This window comes from Lepisma saccharinum, chromosome 12, assembly GCF_977018435.1.
Source record: "Lepisma saccharinum chromosome 12, izLepSacc3.1, whole genome shotgun sequence".
NCBI lineage: Eukaryota > Metazoa > Arthropoda > Insecta > Zygentoma > Lepismatidae > Lepisma > Lepisma saccharinum.
In genome coordinates this window covers 65,056,927-65,082,962 of record NC_139240.1, presented here as the reverse complement: position 1 = coordinate 65,082,962, position 26,036 = coordinate 65,056,927, and the positions used below count along the sequence as shown (strand labels likewise).

Genomic DNA, 26,036 nt, shown 5'->3' with positions numbered 1-26,036 from the left:
ATTCATCCCTCATTCCCCAATCTTTAACTACAAAATGACGACTTGTGTCGCGACTGTCCCACAGGCACAAAAAGAAGCAATGTTTCGTAAAACCTCCCTGTAATCCTGTGAAGGCAATAACCTTGAGATCAGCACAGATTTCCCATTCATATTTATTATAATTTACAGCTGCTAACAAAGCAGACATTGTTTCGTATATTTCTTTCGTATTTAGAACATGGAATAAAGGAATTGATGGTAAAACATTGCCATTATGCAGCAATACAGTTTTCATACTTAATTTTGAGGAGTCTATGAATAGTCTCCAATCGGGTACTGAATGTCGAACACCGAACTCATTCATTAAGGAAACGATATCTACACAGAAGCACATATTTTCTCTCATTGTGAAATATTAGGAAAACTGTTCGTGACGGTTTCGATAAATGGAATTTGTGTCTTTCGCAAGGAGTTTCCACTGCTGAAGCCTTGAACTAAGAACCTCTGCTTCTTTTTTTCCCAAATTTAAATCGCGTATAAGATCATGCATAATGAGGTGCACACCATCATCTTGTTCGTCACAATGGTATTCTACGTCGATTGATGTTGATGGCTCGTCTGCGGTATCTTCATCTGGTGCTTGCACAACCTATGTGCGTGGGGGGGGGGGGGGGTGGAACTGGTAGTTCCTCGATGTGGTGTACCGGTCTCTTATATATAAATTTACATAACTTTTCGAATGAAGTAATTCTTTCTTTTCGAATGAAGTAATTCTTTCCCTTTCTTTTCAAGGTAAACATCTAGCCTTATTTTCCAATGTTCGTATACCTTATACCTTAAATTTTATTTTATTAAAAATTGACATTATGAAAAATTTTTACGTGTAGGAGAATTTTGAGGATTAGTTCCGCTTACTACACTACAAAACACATTAGAAACAGTCATTACTTTCACGGGGGCAAAAATCATGTTCCCTAGTGTAATTAGTCTTTCTGCCAGGTGAATTTGAAAAAATCATAAAACAATCTGAACTGTTGCCTGTTCTCTAGGATGCTCTCTGTGCTATCACTTTTACGATACTTGCTGTGTACTCTTGTTTTGGCAATATACATATGGGCAGTTGGATGTATATTGCCCAATTAACAGTGCATGCTAAATGCTAATTAATAGTATCCAATTGAACACCCCCTACAACATTGTGCTGTTACTACAAACACAAAACCTAACAGCATGTAAAATTACTTACAGTGTTAAATCTAGCCAAATAAAGCCGAACACAACAAAAAGAAAACCATTGTCAAGAAATGTGTATGCACCTTCAAGATTTGCATTAGCTACTCTGTGGTTGCATTGCCTAAAAGTTGCACAAATTATGTACTAAACTATAGGTGTTTTCTACTATTACAGCACACACTCTATATGCTGGCAAGGGAAGTGTGAATCGGGGAATGCGCAGCAACCCAAACAGCGGTGGCGCCAAGAGCTACGACGTCGAGGGGGAAACTACTACGTGCACCTCATTCTACAGGTTGCTGCATGTCTTATCATGCTGGGTTACTTCCCGCTCCCCATTTCCCTTGCCAGCATGTAGGGCATCCACCCTAACACTGGAAAAGAACTTTAGTCAAGTACAAACCTCCAGTGATATGTTGAAGTATATTTGTGAACATTTTGATGTCCACATGACAAACCTCCACTACAGTGACCAACTCTCCCGAGCTTTTTATTATTATTATGCTCCCACCTCCTGTATTGACTGCTGTGGCTCAGTCGGTAACGCGTCTGACTACCATGCTCAAGGTCCCAGGTTCGATCCCTGGCCAGTTCAAATCCGGGAACATTTCTGACGTTGGAAGTGGCCCCAGCACCCACCCACCGTTGAATGACATGGGTACCTGGGGGAAACCCTGAGGGTAAAGGCAGTCAAGGGCGTGATGCTGATCACATCACCCCCACTCACAACCGGATCAAGAAAGTGTGTGGCATTACCCCCACACCCGATACGCCTTCATGGCATGGTGCTAAGCAGAGGGGAGCACTTTACCTTTTACCTTACCTCCTGTATTGACATTGTATTAACATTTTAATTAACAATCAAGATCACGAAATTTCAACGCATTACAAGTTCAGTGAGCCATGCAAGACTTCAAGTCAACTGCAAGTTCTTGCATGTTTAATTTTTGGCAGGTGAAAGTGGCATATCATCACTGATGCTTAGTTCTGCAACACCAGTGGGCAAATACAAATGGGTTAGAACTAAGAACCATGCAACTTCGTAAATTTTTATTCTCTACTGTGATCCACATATTATGTGAAATGTAAATTAATTCTTTTGTTTAATATTATCTGTTCCATAAATATTTTTGCTTGAGTGATGGATGCACTGCTAAAAATGCGCAAAATTTGTCGCAACTAAATCTCCCTTAAATTCATGGCCGAAAGTTGGTCACCCTACTCTCCACCCACCTTGAAGTCATGTTATTGCAATGCTGACTGTATGTAGCAAATGTTTCTTGAGAGGCAAAGTATTTTACATGCTGTTCATGTTATGCTATAAATGTCTCAATACATTAGCAGCCTTCACTTATCTTTTTTTTTTTTTTAAAAAAAAAAAAAAGACTTATAGATAGTGCATCCATGAGGAAAATATCAAATGCATATCAGTGCATTGAACAGCGTGAATTCTTTCTCATATGATGCATCACCTTTTATTGAAACTAAAACTAAACATGACTTATTGGTAACATTGTCATCTTGTAATCAAGGGGTCTTGGGTTTGATACCTGGTGGATGCATATAGGTTCAGATCTCACTTTCAAGTAGGTCCAGTCCCGATTAGCCTTTCTGTGTATAAAGTGGACTAAAAACTAATACAAATAAATAGAAAATTGACTCTAACAAAACCTCTGCCAGGTGGCTTTTTAATTGGGTGATGCATTGTCAGCTCTCATCACTGCTCTCTTCTGGTTTCCAGATCCTGCTACTTCCTCTTTTGCAGTGGCTCTGTGCTTGTCCATTGGAAATTGAACCTCGGACCGATCACACCAAAGGTTAGATCGCCAAGCATTCAGTCTTCATGGGAGCCCTCACATTCCATAGACGTGGACATTTTAAAGAGCATATTTCTTAATTGTGCAATTTATAATTATATTTTACCTTCATACTAATGTATTAGGCATTAGCGAATGAATGAACAAAACATGTTTTATGCATATAATGCATCAGTGGTGTATTCTGAAAATGTTTGGTTTACCACAAAAATTCTTAATTTATTTTATATATTTAATATATATTAATGAGATATAACAAATAAAACACCACTACAGGCATGCAATTTAACAAAAACGCAAGTCCCACAACTTCATTTTTTTTTGTCAATTTCTATGTATGTGAAAAAAGTTGGTTTACTGGCGGTAAACCAAATAACATGCGAGAATATGCCACTGTAATGCATCCAACTTACAGATTTCCAGAATTCATTTCTTGGTCCTATGGATTTCAATGTAGATATCTTAATTTCTGGCTAGGTGTATAGCAGCATCTGCAATAAAACAAATTCACAAGGAGATGTTACTAATTGTCTGAAATAAGTGTGCATAAATTTAAAAAAAATCCTTAATTTATCATCATGTGAGGCGACAGCTGAGCTTACAGCAACAACAGTGATGTGTTTTGATGGCAGAAAAGTACACCATAAATGGGGAGTGGATTTTTATGTGCTATTAATAAAAAGCCGGAAAAATGTTTATTGCTTATGTTCTATCAACAGTGGAAAGTTGGGGGCAAAGATGGCGGATGGACTAGCTTAGTCTTAGCTTAGCTCCGTGTTTTAGTTCCAAGTGCTCGCAGGTGCGTAAAGTCGGAAAGTTAAAACTAGTGTTCGGGGCAATAATAAGCTGGTGTCCAAGTTCTACGTGACTTTTATTGTCGTTTGTGATATTGTGTCGAATTTTGTGGACAAAAGAAGATGCACACTCGGAAACAACGAAAGGAGTCCACCACGCCGAGTGGATCTGGCAACAGGAAGAGCGGCGGCCGAGGGGACAACAGCGGCCACCTGTCGCCCACCCAGGCGCAGGGATCCCAGGAGGTAAGCAAGGAGTATCTCATTGAGACGATAGAACATTGCGTGAAAACGCAAATAAATTCCGAAGTAGTGCAAAAGAGTTTAGCAGACTTAATAGTAGAGAGGGTCACAGCTGCTGTAGTTGAAGCGCTTCAGCATAGCCTCAACTTCAACAGTGAAAAAGTGCACGAGTTTCAAATGCAAATTGCGTCGTGCGAAAAAAACATTGCCAATCTTAGCACTCAATTGGAAGAAAAAACTGCTGAACTGGAGCAATACCAACGGCGCCAATCGATCAGAATATTTGGTCTCCCTGAAAAGGACAATGAAGATACCGACAAAATAGCGATAAAACTTTTCGAGGACCAGCTTGGATTGACAATTCAAAACGGTGATATTTGTCGTTCGCATAGGACTGGTCAAAAATCCAACAGACCATGCCCTATAATCGTGAAGTTTGTCAGTTACAGGACAAAATCGCTGGTTATGAGGAACAAAAGCAAACTGAAGGGAACCCGGATCTCCATTCACGAAGATTTGTGCAAAGCTCGGCTGCAGCTCTTGCATGAAGCAAGGGAAAAGTTTGGTGCTGCCACTACGAGAGACGGGAAGATCCTCGTCATAAGGGACGATCAAAGATTCTTCATCTCTACAAAGGAAGAGCTGCGGAACATGAAGTAAAATGTGCCTGTTGTGCCTTGGAAACTACACGGACAATCACTATCCTTTATCGTTTTCTGGTTTATGAACATTAACCTTTCATCATATTCACTTCTCAAGAAATTATATACACATTCGTTTATTTCCACAAAATAGCGTTGAAACCTCATTTTTTTTTCTCACAGATTTTTAAACGTACATATACTTTCTTCCATTTGGTCAAATTGCCTATTTTTATATTTTTTAATTGCATCTTGCATATTTTTGCAACCCCAAACGTATTAGCATATACAGTATATATACCCCTTCGTTTTTTGTGTATTTTCTCGTTTTGCTTATTTGTACCATTATTTATACGTATCTATGTAATCATTTCCTGCATTCTCGTGTCCTACTCATATTTTTTATCTTAATCATTTTTAGTAGTATATATATATATTTTTTTAAATCATATATTCATAATTACTTATATGTTCCAAGTATGATGATTAAGCCACATACAATTACATTTTGGATGACAAGATATTACTTACCTTGTTACAATATTGTAAGACCCAATGCCTCGTTTCTGCCAGGAAAACTAAATGTATATTACAAGACGTTCCAGGCGCTTATTGTTCGGCTAAACTGGAAAGAAACCAGGCTCCGTGAATAGCCCACGTGATGAGGTCAGTGGAGTCCTCTCCCCTCCCTTTAGCTTCAGGGACAGTTATTTCCGTCAGGCACCCTCACCCCCTCCTCCCCGACTCAGCTATTGTCAATCGCCGCTCCCCAAACAGAAGCTAAGCAACGGCCTCGAGTCATTCCCCAAAGAACTGAAAGTGTGTCACTTCAACACGGAAGGTCTGCTAAATTCTTTTGACGAATTTAAGTACATAATAAACAAATTAAATTTTCAGATCATGGGAATTACTGAAACGTGGCTTAAACCACATATTTCGAATAACACGGTAGCATTAGATAATTATGATATTATCCGTAACGACAGATGTGATAGGACTCGAGGAGGCGTTTGTTTATATATACACAAAGCATTACAATGGAAAGCACTCGAATTGCCTATTCAAAAATATAATGACATCGAAACCTTAGCTGTCGAGGTAACCGTACAGAAGGTGAAGGTCGGGATATTAGTCGCATACAAACCTCCTAAAGTTAAGTATACACATCTAAGCGATATTGGGGATATCGTACAATATTTTCATGTGAATTATGCTCATTACATTGCGATTGGTGATCTCAACGTAAATATGCTGAAACAAAATGAACCCAACACGCGATTCTTAAACGACATCATTGCCGAGGCTCACGGTAAGCAAATCATCACAAAGCCCACGAGGGTAACGCCAACGTCAAGGACTTTAATCGACGTTATCATCTGCTCTGATAACCTGAAGGTGACCCACGTCGATCAGAATATAATGTCCGGTATATCAGACCATCACCTAACATACGCCATGTTCGGAATCAACTGCACCAAAAAATATAACAAATTGGTTCAAGTCAGAAGCTTTAAGAACTTTGACGAAATTGAGTTTAACAAAGATGCGAGAAATATTAATTGGGACTTAATATGCAGCGAACACGACGTAAACGAAGCCGTTTTTCTCTTGAACAACAACATTATTGCGTTGGCTGACAAACACTTTCCAGTAAAAACTTTTCGAGTAACTAGACCACCTGCCCCTTGGATATCTGAAAAAGTAAAAGAATTTTGGAAAATACGCGATTACTTTCACCTGAAGTATGTTAACACCGGAGATCAAGACGCGCTTCTCTCTTATAAATATTTTAAAAATCGTGCGAAAAAAGCTGTGAGAAACGCAAAATTCTACCATTATGACAGAGTTCTTAATGAAAAAGTTAAAAACGCTAGAGCATTTTGGCAGACATTAAAACGAGAGGGAGTTGTTACTAATAAGTTTAACCAAAAATTACCCTCAAGCATACTCAATGCGGATGCAATAAACGACTTTTTTGTAAATTCTGCTTGTCAGCAAACAAACACGACTGAGGTTGAGAAATTAATCGAGTCATATAAAACACGGCAGACAAGCGGAACCTTCAAACTGAAGAAGCTTAATGAGGCTACCGTGTTGAAAGAGGTCAAAAAACTACATTCCAATGCCAAGGGTCATGATGGCATCAGTCTAAAAATGTTGAGACTCTGCATCCCCCATTGCCTAAAGAGCCTAACTCACATCATAAACTGCTCTCTTTCTCAAGGGGTATTTCCCGACGATTGGAAAAAGGCCGTAGTGACGCCCGTACCGAAAACCACTGTTTCCCTTGATGTTAAAGATCTAAGACCAATAAGCGTACTACCAATTATGTCTAAAGTTATAGAACGCATAGTAAAAGAACAATTAGTAGACCATCTGATGTTGCATGACCACTATTCTCCACATCAATCAGGCTTCAGAAAACAGCACAGTACGGTAACGACTTTAGTTAGCGTTGTTGATGACATAGCCAAGGGGATGGATAATGGTAAAATTTCATTCCTGGTACTCCTTGATTATACCAAGGCATTTGACTCCATAAATCACAACCTCTTGGCAGAGAAATTGAAATCTATCGGCATAAAAAATAAAGAATTGTTATGGTTTCGGTCTTATCTAACGAACAGGCAACAATGTGTAAAATTAGTACATGATAATAAATCGTGCATGTCTAAATGGCTTGATATCAAACAAGGAGTCCCACAAGGAAGTATCCTAGGACCTATCCTATTTTCCCTATACATCAAAGATTTTAATGATGCACTAAAACACTGCAAATGCCACCAGTATGCGGATGACACACAAATATATATACAAACACCATTAAGAAACAGTGCAATGGCCCTAGAAGCATTGCAACAGGACCTCAATTCAATATCTAAATGGTCTGAATGTAATGCACTCAAATTAAATTCATCCAAGTCTTACATTTTAACTTTAGGCACAACGAGTAACCTCAAAAAGTTAGAACAATTAAAACTCCCCCTCCCTGCACTGAATAATTCCAAAATACAGAAAGTAGAAACAGCACGCAACCTTGGCATAACATTGGACGAGAATCTACATTGGGGTTCTCATGTCACACATATAATTAAAAACTCGATAGCCAAACTGAAATCACTTTTTCCATTCAAACATATGCTAAGCAAAGAAACGAAAACTCACCTAGTCAACACACTTGTAATGCCAACAATTGATTATGCTTCTCCCGTATTTATGAATATCAACAGTGCCCTAAATCACAAGCTACAAAAACTTCAAAACAGTTGCATAAGATTTATACTGAATGTCAAAAGAAGAGAACATATTTCCCCGTACTTACAGGAACTTAATTGGTTAAACGTGAAGAATAGGAGAACATTTTTGGCATTGTCGTTATTGTACAGGATCCTGTACAATAAGGAACCAAGATATTTATATGATAAAATTGCTCCGTACAGGAAGAGAGGAAAACAAATTAATCTTCGTCAAAAAACCCAATTCACGATTCCTGTACACAGAACAACATTCTATGGAAACTCTTTCATAGTCACCGCAATAAAAGAATGGAATGGCCTCCCCCCACCACTGACCTCAGGGGAGCTCCACCCTGAAACTCACAAATTAAATCTAAAGAAGCATCTACTGTCCAAACAATAGTGTCTGGATTTGTCTTTTCTGTAATGAATAGAAATGAGGTATTGGTTTTTTGTAGTATTAGCTGTAATAATTCTATTCTAATTGTGGTTTTAGATTTAAGTCTGTACCTTCGGTACATTAATTGTTTTACATTATAGGTATGAATGTTTCATTTTTATTTTTTATTTTTACTCTTTCTACTGCAACAATGATTTTCAAGACATGTTAAAGTGTCAATTGTAATATGTTTTTTTTTAAGGGTTTGTTGTAAGAACGGCCCGCGAGGCCGAAACACGCCCTCTCAATAAAGACGATATTATTATTATTATTATATTATTATAAAATTTAAAAAAAAAATCATGTTCGCACACAGATTTCTTTGTAGCTTCTTCGTAACATGTGGAAAGTAGTGTATACTTTTTTGCTCGATCGTCTAATAGTTTGCACAGATGACGCTAGATGGCGTACAGAATGTACTGTTTCTTCGCTCGAGCGAATTATGTTCGAAGAGGCAAGCGATCGAAGCCCATTAGTTCACCTGCAACTATAATTTGTCTGTGGTAGTGGGCCTTCAAAATTGCTTCGTGAAGTGAAGGACGCAGTTAAATTGAAACTAAAGTGAATATAGTCATCATCTCCATGTTAAAATGTAATTTAGTCTATCTTACCAATACATAACAATATATGAAAATGAATAGATGATTATGGGCTGAAACTACCAGCACGAATTTTACACATATATTTGTATGATTATTGTCACATTGAAATGATATTTGATATTCTATAGGTTTGATTGAATCATGCTTGAGCATGGGAGATATGATCGAGCGAAAGTGGTCCAATGCAGTACTCTAGAATACATAACATTGATTCGTGGATGGTGCATTGCTTTTCAGAACTAGATTGTTTATTTTCTTCAGTGAGATGTCCGCTGCAACAAACGTTGTACTTAAATTTAAATAAAATTGCAAACACTTAGAACGTCGTTCATTTGAACATATTTGGGCTCCTATTAACACTTCATGAACATACATGTAAAGCTGATTCACAATGTTCGTTTCCTGATATTCGCGGCTTGATTTGAGAGCCCTTGTCTGCATGAATTGCCTTGCCACATGATTGACAAAACAACACCAGCAATAGTGACCGGTATATTGTGGGGTCCCAAAGAGGGTAGTAATTTACTAATTTTTGGCATATTTTGTCTCTCTTATGCATATGTACATTTTTTGTTTCCACTAGAAATATTTGTTTTATGTGCTAAAGGTAAAATTATGTATTTTAAGCAAATAATATTTCGCAGATTACATTGCAACCTGCAGCCGTATGGTTGGCACTCCTACCTATTATGGCCAGCTTTCGAAGCAACAAAACAAAGGAAAAAGAAATGTTTTTACCTAAAAATCTGCTCCCTAATAATAAATATATATTTCCAGATACATGACCTAGAGGAAATATTCCCCATAGGGTCACTACTAATTAGTTTCACTGTGCAGCATACTTGTGGTTCGTTTTGTCAAGAACTGCTTATACTCCACAAAAAATTGTTCTCTGTGGTTCGACTGCTCTACCTTTAGATTCTTACTATAGAATCTAGCATATCCTCATGAAATGCACCACAGACCGTCCACAAATGCTCTACTGAGTGGTCTAACTCAGTGAAGAACCTCAAAGGAGAATTCATGTGTTGTGTGTCACTTCAGTAAAACTGAGAATAAAACGTTTTACTCTTTGCGTCAGAAATGGTAATTTTTTGTTGTCACATCTGTAATTGCCCCATATACCATAGCACTTAATATTCAAACACACTTTAAACACCTTTATGCAGGTGCCTAATTATAAAATGGAGTTTACAATTCAGTGGCCTGGGGTAACAGTTAGCAGAGAAAACAAGTTATTTATTTAAGTCACAGTGGTTAGCACAGTGTGCTTCAACGCAAGGGTCCCTGGTTTGAATCCCAGGCTGTACATAGGTGTTCTTTGTAAGTGTCCCTTTATTAATTTCGTCATATCACTCGTTCACATCTTCACGATTAGCCAAGAGTGGCAGGAAATCGATGTAAAATAAACCAAATCAATCAGAAACATATTTTGGCGGCCCCCGTGGTAGAGTGGTTAGCACATCACACTACGACGCCAGGGGTCCCGGTTTCGAATCCCGACCTGGGCATGGATGTTTGCGAGTGTCCATTCATAAATTTATCATATCATCACTCACCCCCATCTTCGCAAATTAGCCAAAAGTGGCACAACAAGCAAAGTAAAATAAAGCAAATCAATGAGAATCATATTTTAAGTGTTATTAAGTGATTGATTGCATGGAGCAATGTAGATCAATATTCCTTTTCAGTCTATTTTTTAAAAAAATGTAATTTTGATGCCCCAATTGTCGTGGTGTTAATGGAAGGTGAACTGGCAATGATCTACATTGAATATGTACAGATGGGGGACAAAATAATACGAACACCTGTGAATGTAGAGAAAATCTTTATTAATAGGGGGTTGGACCACCCTGTGACTGAAGTACACTTTGTATGCGACGTGGGATGGATGCATAGAGGTCATGCACAATGTTTAAGGGAATATGGAGCCATTCTTCCTCCAGAGCAGTCTCCAATTCCGAAAGTGTGGCTGGAGGTGGACTTCGAGCACGAAGTTTGGACTCCAAATATCCCCACAAATGTTCTATAATGTTCAGGTCAGGAGACTGTGGGGGCCATTCAAGATGTCCTACTTCATCGTCATGTTCTTCAAACCATGTTTGGACAGACCCAGCAGTGTGGATAGGAGCGTTGTCATCTTGAAAAAGCGGTCGGTCCCCAGGAAATAAAGTCTGGACAAAAGGATGGAGATGATCCCCCAGAATGCTGCAATAGTGACTGGCATTGATCTTCCCATGCAGAAAAACAAGTGGTCCCACACCATGCCAAAAAGTGGAGTGTGACTATTATATGAAGCTTTTTCTCTCTTAAAAAAAATGTGTTTGTATTACCGGTACTTAAAAACTAGGTAAACTCACTTTTATGCAAGATTAGGATGCACAGAATATTGTATAGTCCATAAAATTCAATAGTTTTCTAAGAACCTTCGTGACAGTTTTGCAAACATTTTTCCGGTCTAATAAAGTTTAACATATCAGTTATTGTTGATTTGTGTATTATAGTCAAAACATTACATTTGAGAAAATTTACTACTGTGTTGCAAAGTACGGACTTACAAAATTTTGTCTTGTGTGTCTGAAGAAGATTCTGTGCCTCTATCTTTGGTTTTGTATCTGCCACTCCGATGCAGCGATAATGCAATGAAAGGTTATAAACAAATTTTTGGGCTGAAAGGAACAGGGTGCGACCATTGTACGGTGGCGATGATTATGTGGTGAAATACGGAAAGCTAAATATTTTATAATATGAAGTGGATTTATTTTTGGAGAACTTACATGAAGGAAGGGATTAGGTTGTGATGATAGAGCTTTATGTTGAAAGTGCCTCTAAAAGTTTATCCATACCATTACTACTAATAATATGCATATAAATAATGATCATGACTTTACTTTTCATTGGCAGGATATAGCAACCTTTCTGGTATTCAGTAACTCATCATCATCATCCTTCGCTGTTTCCTGCCTCTGTCTGGGTTGGCTTTCCTGGTCTTCGACAACTCCTCTTTCCACGTTGTTCCAATCTTGTCCTCTCTCCTAACACTCTCCCCTATCTGCTCTTTCCACCAACATCTTGGTCTCTCCCTTGGCCTTATTCCCACTCCTTGTGCATTATAAGCTCTTACTGGTAGTCTTTCTGCATCCATCCTCTTCATGTGTCCGAACCATCTCATCTGTGCCTGATCTATCCTGAAGCTTCACCACACCCACTGTCTGTCAGATCTCCTCATTCCTTATTCTATCCCTTAAAAATTTCATCTCCACTGCCTGCATCTTTCTTTTGTCTCTGTCATTGTCCAAGTCTCTGCTCCATACATATTTATCGATACATAGTATGTGTTATATATTACATTCTTGCATTTCATAGGTACATCCTTGTTCCATATTAATCGAATGCTTTGATATAGTCCACCACCCATTTGTCCTCTTCTGTTTACCTCCTCATCTATTCCTCCACTTCTCTCAATTATGCTTCCTAGATATTTGAAGCTCTCCAATACCCTCAAATCTTGTCCATCTTTACTCTTGGTTCATTTCCGGCTCTTGCCTCTTGTTGTTATTAGCACCTGGCTCTTTTCTGCACTGAATTTCATTTCTGCTCTTCTGATTTCCCCATTCCAACTATCAAGCTCTCTCTGAACTACTTCTTCCCTGTTTCCCCAATAACTAATGCATTTAAATACTTTTACATTATTTTCTCTTGTAGGACAGCTAGTGATCTTGACTAGGCATAAGCTGGATGATGAATAGTGCTATCATATATAATATTATTATGTCATCTGTTTATCTGTTCATGTGATAATGATGATAACGATTTAATTTACCTATTTTAAAATTATTGCTGTTAATAATAGTCATATTAATTTTATTATCCCATTATAAACTATTATTATTATTATTATATGTGCAGCGCTGGCATCGGCAGGGGAGGGAGTTCACACAAGTCCACCGACGAATTGAGAAATCTGATATTTTTATAGTTGATAATGGAAATAAAATTCAGATAGTTATGTGAACACAATAACGATATAAAAATGGTGTTAAATCAAAAATATTTAGTGTAAAATAGGGGAAGCTGTTTATGTTTTCATATTCTACCATTTAACCAAAAAATAAAAGATTTTACTTTTTCAAAATTCCGAAATTAGAGTTTATGCGAGACCCCACTATGACTAAAATTTCCTCTTTTAAAGCTTTTTCTTGAACAAAGTGTGTAAGAGATAATAACACAGTATGCATTTCAGTACACGAACTGTACGAAATGGTGAAAAAAGAAGTATCTGGTGGATCGAGTAGAATAATACCCCAAAGAATATAATAATAATAATGCATTTTTCATTGGTGTGTTTTTATTGGTCTATAATAGTTATTACCCCCCTCATCCTACCTTCAAACATTTTTGGACATGCCCTTATGCACAGCACTTGCTTTGGATCCTCCCAAAATGTAGTTCTCGATACAGTCTTATCTTTTAGTATTTTATTAACTTTATAAGCAACCCATGAGTTGAACGGGAAAATTAAGTGCATTCACTCTTAGAATATTTATATTCACCATAAAAAAAAAACTACGGAATGCAGCTGTGACATGGTCATGAGTTGAAGTTCATAAATACAAATTTAAATAGTATACACTCTAATGCCATTTAGTTATATATAAAAAATAATTTGTTCCAAACAAGATTGAACTATGAGGCTTACTAACTAGGACAGTGGTTCCCAAAGCGTACGCAGGGTGCTGTGGCTAGCTTACAGGAGCACCGTGAAATGTTTCAATATTTTCACTGAAATGATATGATTGTTTAAAATATGTGCTTATTTAGTACTTTTTACACATAAAATGTTTCTGAATTTGAAGTATGTTTATTTTTTAACTTAAGCAAGCAAACTAATTGAGTGTTGCAAGTGTTAAATAGGCTTGCGACGTGGGAAAACCTTGAAACACTAAGGGCGACGTGAAACAAAAACGTTTGGGAACACCTGGACTAGGTAACATTGTTTCTCATGTCTCAGCTTTACGGGACTTGGATTGCTTGAAAATATTTTGTGTACTGAAGAAATTAAGAGCAAAAATGTGACTCGGTCAAGACTAAAACATGGAACCATAACATTAGATTGATTGATTGAGTTGCTGTTCTTAAGCCAACTGTATGCACAGTAGGGCTAATCGGAACTAGACCTACAGTGTAAAATGTGATCTGAACCACTATGTGCTTCCACTGAGTATTGAACCCAGGGGCCCCTTGATTGCAAGGCAACGGCGATACCACTATGCCGTCGGGGAGGCCCCCAAATCATGTAAATCCACATTTCTTCATGCCATTTTACATTGCATTGCAGGTTACCTGTCTCACAGATACCTTCGTGAAAATTATTTTGAAATGGACCTTATATGGTAGCTAAAGTACACTGGGAATTATCTGTATTGTCCTGTGTTTGAATATTATAGTCATGTTTCTGTTTAGGAGCTGCAGTGGTCTAGTTAGTAGGGCATCGTGACTGCCATGTGGTAGACTCGGGTTTATTTCCTGGGATGGGTGATCAAAGGTTGGATTTTTCTGGCCTTGTCCCTTCATAAAGCTACTTTGGCTGCCTCAAATAAGTGGGTACATGTGGGGGAGGGCTAAAGCATGGTGCTGATCACATCACCTCCAAAATGTCCACGATCGAAGAATGTGTGGAGCCTTTACTCCCATATCCTCGTGGCATGGTGCAAATTGCACGGTGAACTTTACCTACCATATTTCTGTTTGAGACATTTCATGCTGGGGCGAAACCTAAGAAACATAAATTTCTATGAGGATTAATTTTCATCTTTTTTTTCTTTTCAGTTCATTCATCAAGACCACATTTTCCTGAATGCTGCTCAGTCTGGATCCGTATCTGAGTGGAACTTCAGGAATATATCATTAACAGAAAGTTTGTCAGTAATGTGGTTGTAAGTGCATCTTCTCCATTGGGTCAAGATGGAGTTCACCCGTTTTGGAATAATTCTCAGTCTTTCAGAGGTGACTACATTAGAAATGTTTGACACAATTGACAACTTGTGCCTCCCTTTCGAAAATAATTTGGAAGTGCCCAGTGCTAGAAGTGATAGCTCAAGTTTCTGTAATATCACATCAGAAGTATCTAATCCAAATAAACAGGCTACGGATATTGCCTGTGATAGTTCCTTGCAAATATCTACCTCAAGAAAAAACATTGAGCCCCATGTGACTGAAATATCCAGTGAAACTCGGAACGTTATTTCTACCACTCCATTGGAAATACCTGATATAAAAGATGGTACAAATTGTACTTCCTGTAGACAAAGTTATTCATCAGTTCTGTCAAGTGTAACAAGTAAAAAAAAGAAACGCAGGAAGAAAAAGACATGTAAGAAACAGGGCCCAGTCGTCATTGTAACAAAAATGAATAGAAACTTCAGAAGGAAGTGGAAGGTTATTCAGGATGACAATTTTTCATTCTTGCATCTGTTTTTCACAAAGTCATTTGCAACGCGATTGAGGAAAACGCTTCCCAGTAACATTCTTAGAACTCGTAAGGGCCTGACGAGAATGATCACGGAATGGAGAAAGATCCGGCAGACGCGCCCCTTGTTATTTCAAATCTTGAGCAGTGAAATCAGAAAACTTGACACCGGTGATCGAAGATGGAAAAAGTTTCATTGTAGGATGCACAAAGCAAAACGTAACACTCCAATCCAAACAAGACTTCAGTTAGTAAAAATGCATGCCACTGAAAAACTTCCATTGTATGCAAAACTTTTTTCAGAGGACGGACCGTCATGCTTAGAGTTGGCTGGTTACAATGGAAAAGTGCTCAAGATCATGTCTGAAGATGAGGGTGTTATAGTGTGTGTGTTTCAAGGAAGAGTGCTGGATGTTTTGTTTAAACCTAGTGAGGTACACGTTAAAAATAGCAGCAAACATATGACTAATACTTTGGATGTAGGTATGTTTGTTCATTTTGATGCCAGTTTTTGTCGTCAGACAAAAGATTCTCAAAATGTGATATGTATGGCAAATGCAGTGTGGTTGGGAAAGAAGCCAAATTTATTTGTAGCTGGAAAGCAATCCTGTTCCTTCCTCCCATTTTGCACCAATAGATAGTAAGAAATAGAAATGTAATAGGTATATTTTGGAATGCATTGTATGAGCAAAAATGCAAATAGTAACTGTGATATGAATTGCAAATACACAAATTGCATGTAAAATAATGCTAATGAATAAATTTTGTATAAAAGTTGTATTCTAAACTACTATAATATAGTATTGTTATGTTACATTCAGTTTTGAACGTTATTTATCCTTCTGTTGATACAAATGAAGGCATGATTATGATCACTAAGTTCTCATACTCAAGTTGATTAGACCTAAATTTCACACTAATTTTAATTTACTATCAGTGTATCAGTGACGTATCATGAAAATTTGACCTGGCTTACTGTAACAAATTCTTATTTATTGAACATATTTATTATACACCCAGTATCCATATACATTAGATATAATAGAAATAAAACACCAATGCAGGCATGGAAGTAAAACAAAAATTGTATTCCGACATCTTCAAATTTTCCTGCAATTTCGATATTTTTCATAAAATTTCCCTTTTCACCTGAAAATAGTACCTGGATTTCCTTTCACCAAGGGATATTCCCCTTCATGTAGCTACACTGCCTCTGCCAAGCACGGCACAGAAACAGAAAGAAACAAGCAGTTTTCTCCTGGCCACGCTGCTTCTAGAGGTGAACTGACCACACGCAGCCCATGTTTTTAAATAGTCATTCACTTTGGATCCCTTGCCCCCCCCCTCGTATAACTGGGGATTAAACCTGGTTAATAGAAGGGTGTGTTATACAATTATCAGTAATGTACGTTAAGTTCTTTAAATAGTTTGCTTAAATTCTGGTTTAAAAGCTTGTATAATATAAAATATGAGTTGTTTTATATGAGATTACAGCTATTTTTTTAAAAAAAAATAGATAAGAAAAAGTTGGGCAGTAATACGGTAACATGAAAAATACACCATTGCAGTGTATGGAATATATTGTTGGAATGCTTATAATTTGATTCCTGATAATGGCAAATTTCTCTTTTGTCGTGGTTGTACTTATTTGAAGTGAATGTTACTCTGCTCCCACATCAATGTATAAGTTGTTGAAGGGATGAAGGGGGAAAACCGGAAAAAACAAACGTCGTAACAATCAAGATAGTCTGAATCTTCAAATGTGAAGCCGGCAACTCCAGCCAAGAATGATAAACAAAATAGTCAATTACTGCGACAGTTGTGGGAAGGACATCTAAACCCAACATGCCATTTAAAAATATTAGAAACACTTGAGTCAGAGTGCTAATAAAAGGACTGACTCACTAATAGACAAAACCCGATATGATAAAACCTTCACCTTGAGGGGAAAAAAAAACACCCTGTAGCTGAGCACATTCAGTGCTTGACTCACGATTCCTCCTCCTCCTAAGGTTTCAAGTTTTGAGTTGTGGCCTGTATGGTACGGAGTGGTCCCAAAGTTGGAGTACTCTCATTAGTTTCGACACTACGATGGTTGTGGCTGAATGCTTGATATGGTCACACACGTTATAGTTTAAGAGTATGGAACATCGGCATGGAAGCCGTCATTTTCGTATCACACCAAATTCTGCATGGCTCGGGCTTGGTCTGTACATTCGAGTCTCCTGAGGGAAAGTGTAACAACTTTTCTCCAGAGATTTTTCGGCCTGTGTATGGGACCAGTGGCCACTTGCTATTATGATGAAATTGGGGAACCACAAATGAGTGGCATAACCTAGTCATGCAAAACTACAACAATGAATGGGGATTCGTCGTGCTGACCACACATCACATAACGAGGTGGATGATTGCCCGTCCCTGCTGAAACATGTAGTGAGGCCGGCAGTCTGTGTAGGCCCTGACCCTCATAGGCTGTTGTGCCACAGGTTATTATTTATAGAGAGATTTTAGTCCTCCAGTGTTGATTTTAGTTATGGTAAGGGGTTTAACTTCATGTAATGTATGCAAATAGCCTAAGTGCTGATGTAGCCATGCCACATCAATCGATCAATCTGTGAATAATATCTAATATGCCACTTGGTGAAATGTTACTATCCGACATTATAAAGACTCAATACAATTAACACAATTACAAACATAAACCTGCGACCAGGGTGGTATTTGTAGGGGGGAAGGGGAGATTTACCCCCTTGGGTACTTGTGTCCCCCCTCTGAGAGGGAGAGAGAGAGATTATCCATGGGGGGAAATGTTATATGACACAAAGTCATTATCTCATGCTGTTCCTAGACAGTCAGTAGAATTTCCCCCCACTGGAAATTTCTGCCTGCGACCTGCATTGCAAAAGAAGAGGGGACACTTTTTGCTGAATCCTCCCATCATTTTGCAGGACAATGCTCGAGCGCATGTAGCAAAACCTTTGGCTGATTTGTTAGCTCGACTGGGGCTTGCAGATGCTCTACCAGCCTCTGTGACTTTAATTGGATACCTAAGATGAAGCTTCCGAACTGTTCCAGAGATTCTTTATGCAATAGACCGCTCCATTCAAACCAACAACAAAACACGCGTTGCTACAGGTATACTGCGATTTCCACATCGCTGGCAGCAGTTGTACGCAATGCTGGCGACTACATCGAAGGGGTGTATAAGTTTCACAGAGATATCTCTTTTGTATCATTTGAGAATAAATAGTTGCAACTATTAAATTTCCAACCCATGTATACCATTGTATGTTTTGATTTTTGACTAACAACGTGGCGCTCCAATGCCGGGGGCTTGAGTTCGAATCCTGGCCTGGGTGTTCTTTGTGAGTGTCCCACCAATTTCATCATATCATCACCAGGGAGAATTTGCCACTAGGCTATCCTAAGGTCCGCTCAGAAATGATGTGCTGAAGGGGCAGATGTGCAGGGGCGGCGCCAGAAATTTTCGACCGGGTGGGCAGAAGCTCCTTATTGATAAATTAGGGTGGGCAGTATAAATGTAAAACCATATATAGTATATATGTGTATGTAAGACATATGTATCCCCCTCTCTCTACAACTCCCGAATTCCCTCTTACTTCTTTTCCCTTTCCTTTTCTTGTTTTCCTCTTTATCTTTTCTAATCTATTGTCGCATCTTGTTCCATTTCCTTTCGTTTTGTCTCTGATGGACACAATTATTTCAAGGAAGTGTTACACATGCGCAGCCATACATTCTAATCACATTCTTTCATGCATGTTAATACAGTGAAATAAATGTGAATTAGGTTTAAGCTTGTGTTGCAAATACAAGGCACATACTTGATTTTATGTATTCGGCGACTATGACAGAAAGTGCGATGGTAGACCATCGTGAAGTTTCTCGTAATGTAAATGCATGTTCCTGAGCATAGTATTTTCATCGTATGAGTTTTTGACTGAAAGAGTTTCTTACTCCTTGGGGGTCACTTTTCTTAGCTTGCAAGGTTTGTACAACTGAGAAATCTATCTGAATGTTTGTATTAGCGGCGATTGGGTGCCAACATTTGAGGGGCAAGGACAATATACTTTTTCTTGGTAGAAAAGGCTTAGCATAAAGGGGGGCAAAAAGTGGCAAAATGTGGCGGGGGGAACTGCATCCCCCACTTCCCACTCCTAATCGCCGCCACTGAATGTTTGGATTAAATTAACGTCTTATTAGGAATGATTTAAAACACACACGGAAAACAAATTATTTGTTCATTGTCCATGGAAGTATTCCTAGGCTAATGAAAGGTTATTTTGACAAAACATCACTCGTCATAAGTAATAAACAAGTAAGATTGAAAAATCTGTTCAGAATTGAAGAGATTATTAGCTAAGTTGCTATTCGTTTTCTGAACTGTCATGTTACTAATGCGGGAGAAGCAATACACGTATGGTCATGGCCGTAGGCAGGAAAAATTTTCGGGGGGGGTTCAATCATAATTGTTCCCATGGGCGTCGCCAGAAATTTGAATAATAGAAATAATAACAATAATTGTACAATAATAATTAAAATTTCATAATAATAATACTAATAATAATAATTATTATTATATTATTGTTACTCAATCCAGCAGATGAGTGAATATCCAGCACAAGTTGTTTTTTTTTTTGTTTTTTTTACAGTGTGTACTGAAAAACACAATTATTATACTTCGTCATTAAACTTTAGATACCTTCAAGAAAAAGCTTTAAATGTTAGATGGAAATTTTAATGATAAAGTTTTTGTTGTTTGACTTTAAAATTAAATTTTTGGAATTTTGAAAAGTGTGGAACCAGTTATTCTTTTTAAAACCTTAGCCTCAATCGTGAGCGTAATGCGCTAAGAAACTGGAGATCTTAGGTTTGAACTCCTATCAAGGGGTATTTTCGACTTTTTCGGACAGGGAATTTAAAAGCTGGAAAGGGAATTTTGGGACAATCATAAGGGAATCTTCAGTCTATATTCCTTGTGACGCAGGAACAACTCTGGAAAGATAACAGCAGAAGTGAAAATGGAGGGGTCGCGGGTGGGCTACGATTCTGAGAATAAATCCTGTTTCACTCAAGTTTCAGAATTCCAAATGTATGAAAATTCTAGCTCGATCGTTTCAACATTGTTTCCTTGTATTTTTGTGATGTTTCGAAGAAAAAAATTGAAAATTTGTTACACATTTTGGTTTCTGAACTTCCATTAATCCAACATGTCGGAAGTTTCGGGGGGGGTTTGAACCCTAGAAACCCCCCCTCTAAATACGGCCATGCGTATGGTCACATGAACATATTTTTTGAGGTAACAAAATGATTTAGGACACAGGGAATTCATCGAAGTTGATCACCGTGCCAGAAATAATTCATCTATTTTTCATAGATGACTTGGGTTGTATGGTGTGACCATTTCGAACACACTAGAATTTCAACCTCTACCATGTGCAGCATACCCTGGAAACTTTATTCTTTCAGGGCAACGAGTCCCTGGCGATTGGAATCACTGTCAAAGTAATAATTTATGAGGATTTTAGTGTTGCCCATGAGACGAGACTTGGCCTGTCTCGTCTCGTGGAAATGCTGTCTCGTCTCGAAAATATTCGTTTGTCTCATGACACATGGTCAATCTCGTCTCGTCTCGAATTTTTAAAAGCCTGTCCCGTCTCGTCCCGTGGACAACACTATAGGATTTGTATTTAGAGTGTCAGTATGTGTTTGTTTTCGCCCCTTAGTTACTTTCATCTAATTACCATTGAACCTTATCGTCGCCATTATCAAAATTAACAGAAAAATGGCTTTAAATAAAACAAATCAACCAGAACTTACTCTTCAAAAAATGGAATTTCATTAGTCCATAGCTCTTAGAAAGTTGAGGTGGTAGTTTCAATTGCACAGCGTTTCATTAGTGGATCAAGGCAACTAATTCCGTGAACAATGACGTTGTTTTCCGAAAGTCTCAAATATTTGTCTCAGGCAATCACCCTCTTAAAATGGACGCATCTTCTGTGGTGATAAAATGCCACGTTTGGTGCGAGTTCTTTCTGTATATTCTTCCCCAATGGCATAACGCTGTCGCATTATAATGAAGAGGTCCTGTGTTCGACTTCCCCTCCTCTGGTGGAAGCACAATACACACAAGTTCGGACTACACGTTAAACTGTAGGTTTAGTTCCGATTAGCCTATCTGAGTATAAAAGTGGGCTTAAAACGAAAACTAACAAAATCGTCTTCTGGATACTTCGTGACATAACTTTCTTTCTTTACTTCAACTGTATCTACAGATTTTGTTTAATGTGGCAAAATTTATGTGTGGGACGAGGATTACTAAATAGGATAAGCCACTCATTAGTAATTGAATAATTCTGTAGCTTTTTCCATACATAACTTGTTTATTAAAATTTATTCACTTCAGTATTGTAGTGATTATTGTGATTCCTTCTTATTAGTAGAATAAATATAAAGTTGATATTTCGCATACCATATTGATATTGGAAGACAACAGATATATAAAAAGTGTAATGAAATAAAAAGGACACTTCTGGAATTTCAATGCAGAGCTAATTGAAACTATATTTTACTCTCTAGCATACTTAAACCCGAAGGTTTGTGGCTGCAGCAACACAAGCCTTCCATCTGTCCCTATTCGCAGCATGATCAATCCTATCTTTCCCATCCTTGCCGATTTATTTTAAGTCCATATCAACGTTATTCCTCCATCTTCGTCTTGGGCTTCCTAATGGTCTCTTACCATCAGGTTTCCCAACAAGAATCCTATAAACTCTTCTTTCCTCTACCATTCGTGTCACATGGCCAATTAAGTCTTCTTGATTAAATTATTCTAACAATAATAATAATAATTAAAAAGTTGAAATAATGTATTGTGTTACCGGAGGAAGTAACGCTAAGATGATGTTTTTATTTGTTTATTTAGAGATTATTTTAACCATACCCAGGCCGGGATTTATATACGTATGTGGAGGCCCGGAGCTGCAGCCCTCAAGTTCACCCTAAATTCTGATCTAATCTTGATCATACCCAGCATAATACTTTTGAGCCTCCTAAGCCTACTAACTGCTTTTAAACATGGAAGTATTCATTTGATCACAGTTTTTGTTTCAATAGCTCTAGTAATTGCTTTCGCTTTCTAATGACAAAATTGGCTTTTTATGGGTTGGCAATATGTTAACATTTCTAGCATAGATAATATTCACAAGTAAAATATACATGTTATGAACACCAGAATACACTTATTTAACGAATCATTCATATAGCTATCTCCAAGTATATGTAGGTACTTATTGAATTTGATTGGGTGGGCAATCGGGTGGGCACAGGAATTTTTGGGTGGGCGCTTGCCCACCCGTGCCCACCCCTGTCGCCGTCCCTGCAGATGTGACAAATACCATCGACTATTACCTTAGAAGGAAATGAAGACTAAAAGTGGTAAACGTTGTCAAAAGCGAAAGTGTTGGGAAATTGCATCGTTCAGCACATCAGCCCGTAAGAACGTTCACACTAAGCCCCGCGACAGGTTAACCTTGCAGCAACTTTTCGCATATATAGACCCAAACGTGCGCGCAGAAAATAGTTCCGCTTCAATACTGCGGATTTTCTCACTGTCTGTGATATGAACAGTTCAGCGGTTAGGGTGAGACTGGCACGGGGATGTTGAATGTCGCTCTAGAGTGGATTGATACATACAACCTGCTGCAAACTTAACCTGTCGCGGGGCTTAGTGCCTCTTTACACGCCCTTTGAACTACTTGGATGGTTACCAGCCACATTTCATGTTTACCACATTATAAAGCATGTCACATTTCACAGTTTAACGTGGAAAACTGTGAATTATTGTGGCACTTAACAGCGTTTACCATTTTTAGTCTTCAATTAGTTCCTAGCGTTTAAGTAACTTCTTACATCATAACACTATTTCCAGTACTGTATTTTAATCGGAGTGCGTCTCAGACTGCAAAGGAAGTCGCACGAGGTCACGTAACAGTGCTCGAATATAAGCAATTGCTCCTCGAAGAAAATAATGTAAACATTTTGAATACCAACAATTGAGAGTAAAGTGGAAGGATATTGACGGTTGATATCAACATCCTTGTTTCTCAGTTCGTGGCCAGTGCAACTACCGCGAGGTAGTTCCGTTTTTAGTTTCCTTTGGTGCGTGTGGCGAAATGTATAGTGCATAGCGGCGCTTACAAACGAAAAGAAAGAAAAGTATCTTTTGAAAATCTTTAGATAAGTACCTAACTTAATAATCCAGGACGTTCAGTAAAACGTTTTGGGGCGGCAGAGACAGAACTCGGATGAAGATTTTTGGAGCAGCATTCTCACACATCTTGGCAGTCCTCCCAATAGATAAATCCCTTGAGTGAAGAGGGTTCAGTTGCGTGACATATCTATCGCTACGCCTGCATAATTTAACACACCTGCACAGATTCCGGTTTTCATGGTTTGGATAAGTTCACTTCTGGTAGAGATTACCTCATCAGAACACAAGAAACAATTGGTTCAATTCGTATAGTTCTAAAAATCTTGGCTGCATGTTGCATGAAGTCGAAAACAGATTATGAGACTCAGTTTGTGAAGAAGCATAAAGTTGTAAAGAGAAATCGAAAGAGTGAAACTGGGCGTCGCTAGCTGACAGGGAATCTTCTGCAAGCTCGTATCTATGTGAATGACTGCCAGTCGTAAATTCAAGATTCCTGATTCCTTATGGCTGCCCAAAGCTCATAAAGACACGCTTGACTCCCACGCTCTGGTTTTGTTGACTATTGTGTTCATGTCACCGAGAGAGAGGAAATAATGGAAACGCCACTGCCTCATTATTGCTGATTTCTTATCATGTTCTGGGATGAGAAAGTTGTGTGATACTGTTAATCAGCGAGTCCAAATTTCCTTTCAAATTCCCGGCGAAACTGGCAAGAGCTGTATAAGAACTGCTCACCAATTTTCCTTCCTTTATTACTCATTTATTAGTACCATTAAGCTCTGTAATGGAATTAAAGAACGGAAGATACTGGCAATCGTCATCGCTCACAGCATTATTACCCTATTAGATTGCAAGTACGAGGAGAATCCAAAAAATAATGCTCCCTATTCGATTCTGATCCACATTATTCTCAGAATTCGGAAGTACAACACTAGGTGGCAGCAGCATCCACTGCTTGTCTTCTTTTTTTATCTGCCGCTTGAAAAGCGCACGTGTCTCAACACTGAAAACTGCATTTTTTTGTACACATATTGGAAACGAAACTATCAGCAATTATAGGACATTGCCTAGGTTATTATTTGGTAATAAACCTTTTGATTCCAGTAACTACTTATTGAAGCATCGGCATATTATATAAATTATACATATAGTTTTCATCTCATTTGCCTTCAAATACCACCCTTTAGGAAGTAACATAACACAAACATTCTGACTACATTGCTGTATATGTATAACATTTGAGCTGAAATATTTACACATGCTAGATACTTACGTATTCGCGATTAAAATTAACCGATATGCCATCTGGTGGGCTTTTCAGGAAGTACTCTAAGTAGGATACGTTGCGTTGAAGTCGTTTAAAGCATGGGGAATATGCGAGAGAGTAAGGTCTACTGTTCAGTTTTTTTTTTTTTTTTTGCTCTAAATCGTTTTACGGGTCAGAACAAATTAAAAGCGTTCATGTGTTTCCACCCCGTGGAATCAACAAAATGAAATTTGTTAATCATCAGGGAAAACGTAATTGACAGAAGATTGGTATAGGGGATATAACACACTGTAATTCGGCAAGGAAATTACGAAGAATGCACGAGTCTGCTTACTTTATTTTTCGAGAGATAAATATATATTACCATGAAAGTAAAGTTTTAAATTGTACTTTATAAATACATTTTTTTTTGTATTATTATTTTTCGAAAAATCATGAACCGTCTTACCCAATGCGTCCATGTATTACCGGTATTACGTATGTGTGAAATTTGGAACAGGTGCAAGTCGATTAAGAGACAAGATGAAAATAGTTTGAGAATGAATTAATGTCAAATGTAACCAGAAAAAAAAGTGGACATGCTAATGTTACTGTTTCATTCAGTACGATGTCCTTTTTCAGTTAGTATAGCCTGGTCATGAAATCGTGAATATTATTATTAAACCAGCCTTTCTCTTTCGAGAAAGAACTGCAACGATATGTTCGCAATTTTCTCCTGTCCCAGCTTTTCAAGTACAGGTCAATTTCAATTCCTTTATTTTCAAATAATTTCCGAGAACCCCAGTTACAACATAACGTGCAGATGATACAGCACTACTTTGGACAACCAGTGCGTATACATAGTTTCGTCTGCATTTTCAGTGTTACTTTTGCTTATCATAATTAAATGCTTCGTTCTCAGTACAACTTCACGTTTGTTAGAGTACCTGGAATTCACATCGCATTCGCAATATTAAAAAAATAATGCGTAATTTAAACGTTTTTTACCATACCAGTCATGACAACACGCTGCTATTTTGTACTACTGCTGAATGTAAACAAAGATTTATCCTACTTAGAGCGGCCATATTGGAAACGACACTAGCG

The 26,036-nt window shown here is 38.0% G+C and overlaps 1 protein-coding gene across 1 annotated transcript in view; it reads right to left on the bottom strand.

The window, feature by feature from the left end:
- LOC145996175 (poly(ADP-ribose) glycohydrolase-like) overlaps nucleotides 1-24,129 on the bottom strand; it is a 135,146-nt gene extending 111,017 nt beyond the window's left edge. Inside the window, exons 1-2 of the mRNA XM_083132528.1 lie at nucleotides 23,718-24,129; nucleotides 3,443-3,520 (exon numbers count right to left, since the gene is read on the bottom strand). The gene's annotated coding sequence lies outside the window, so the exon portion shown is untranslated. The remainder of the gene's footprint in view (nucleotides 1-3,442; nucleotides 3,521-23,717) is intronic.
- Between the last annotated feature and the right edge of the window lie 1,907 nt (nucleotides 24,130-26,036).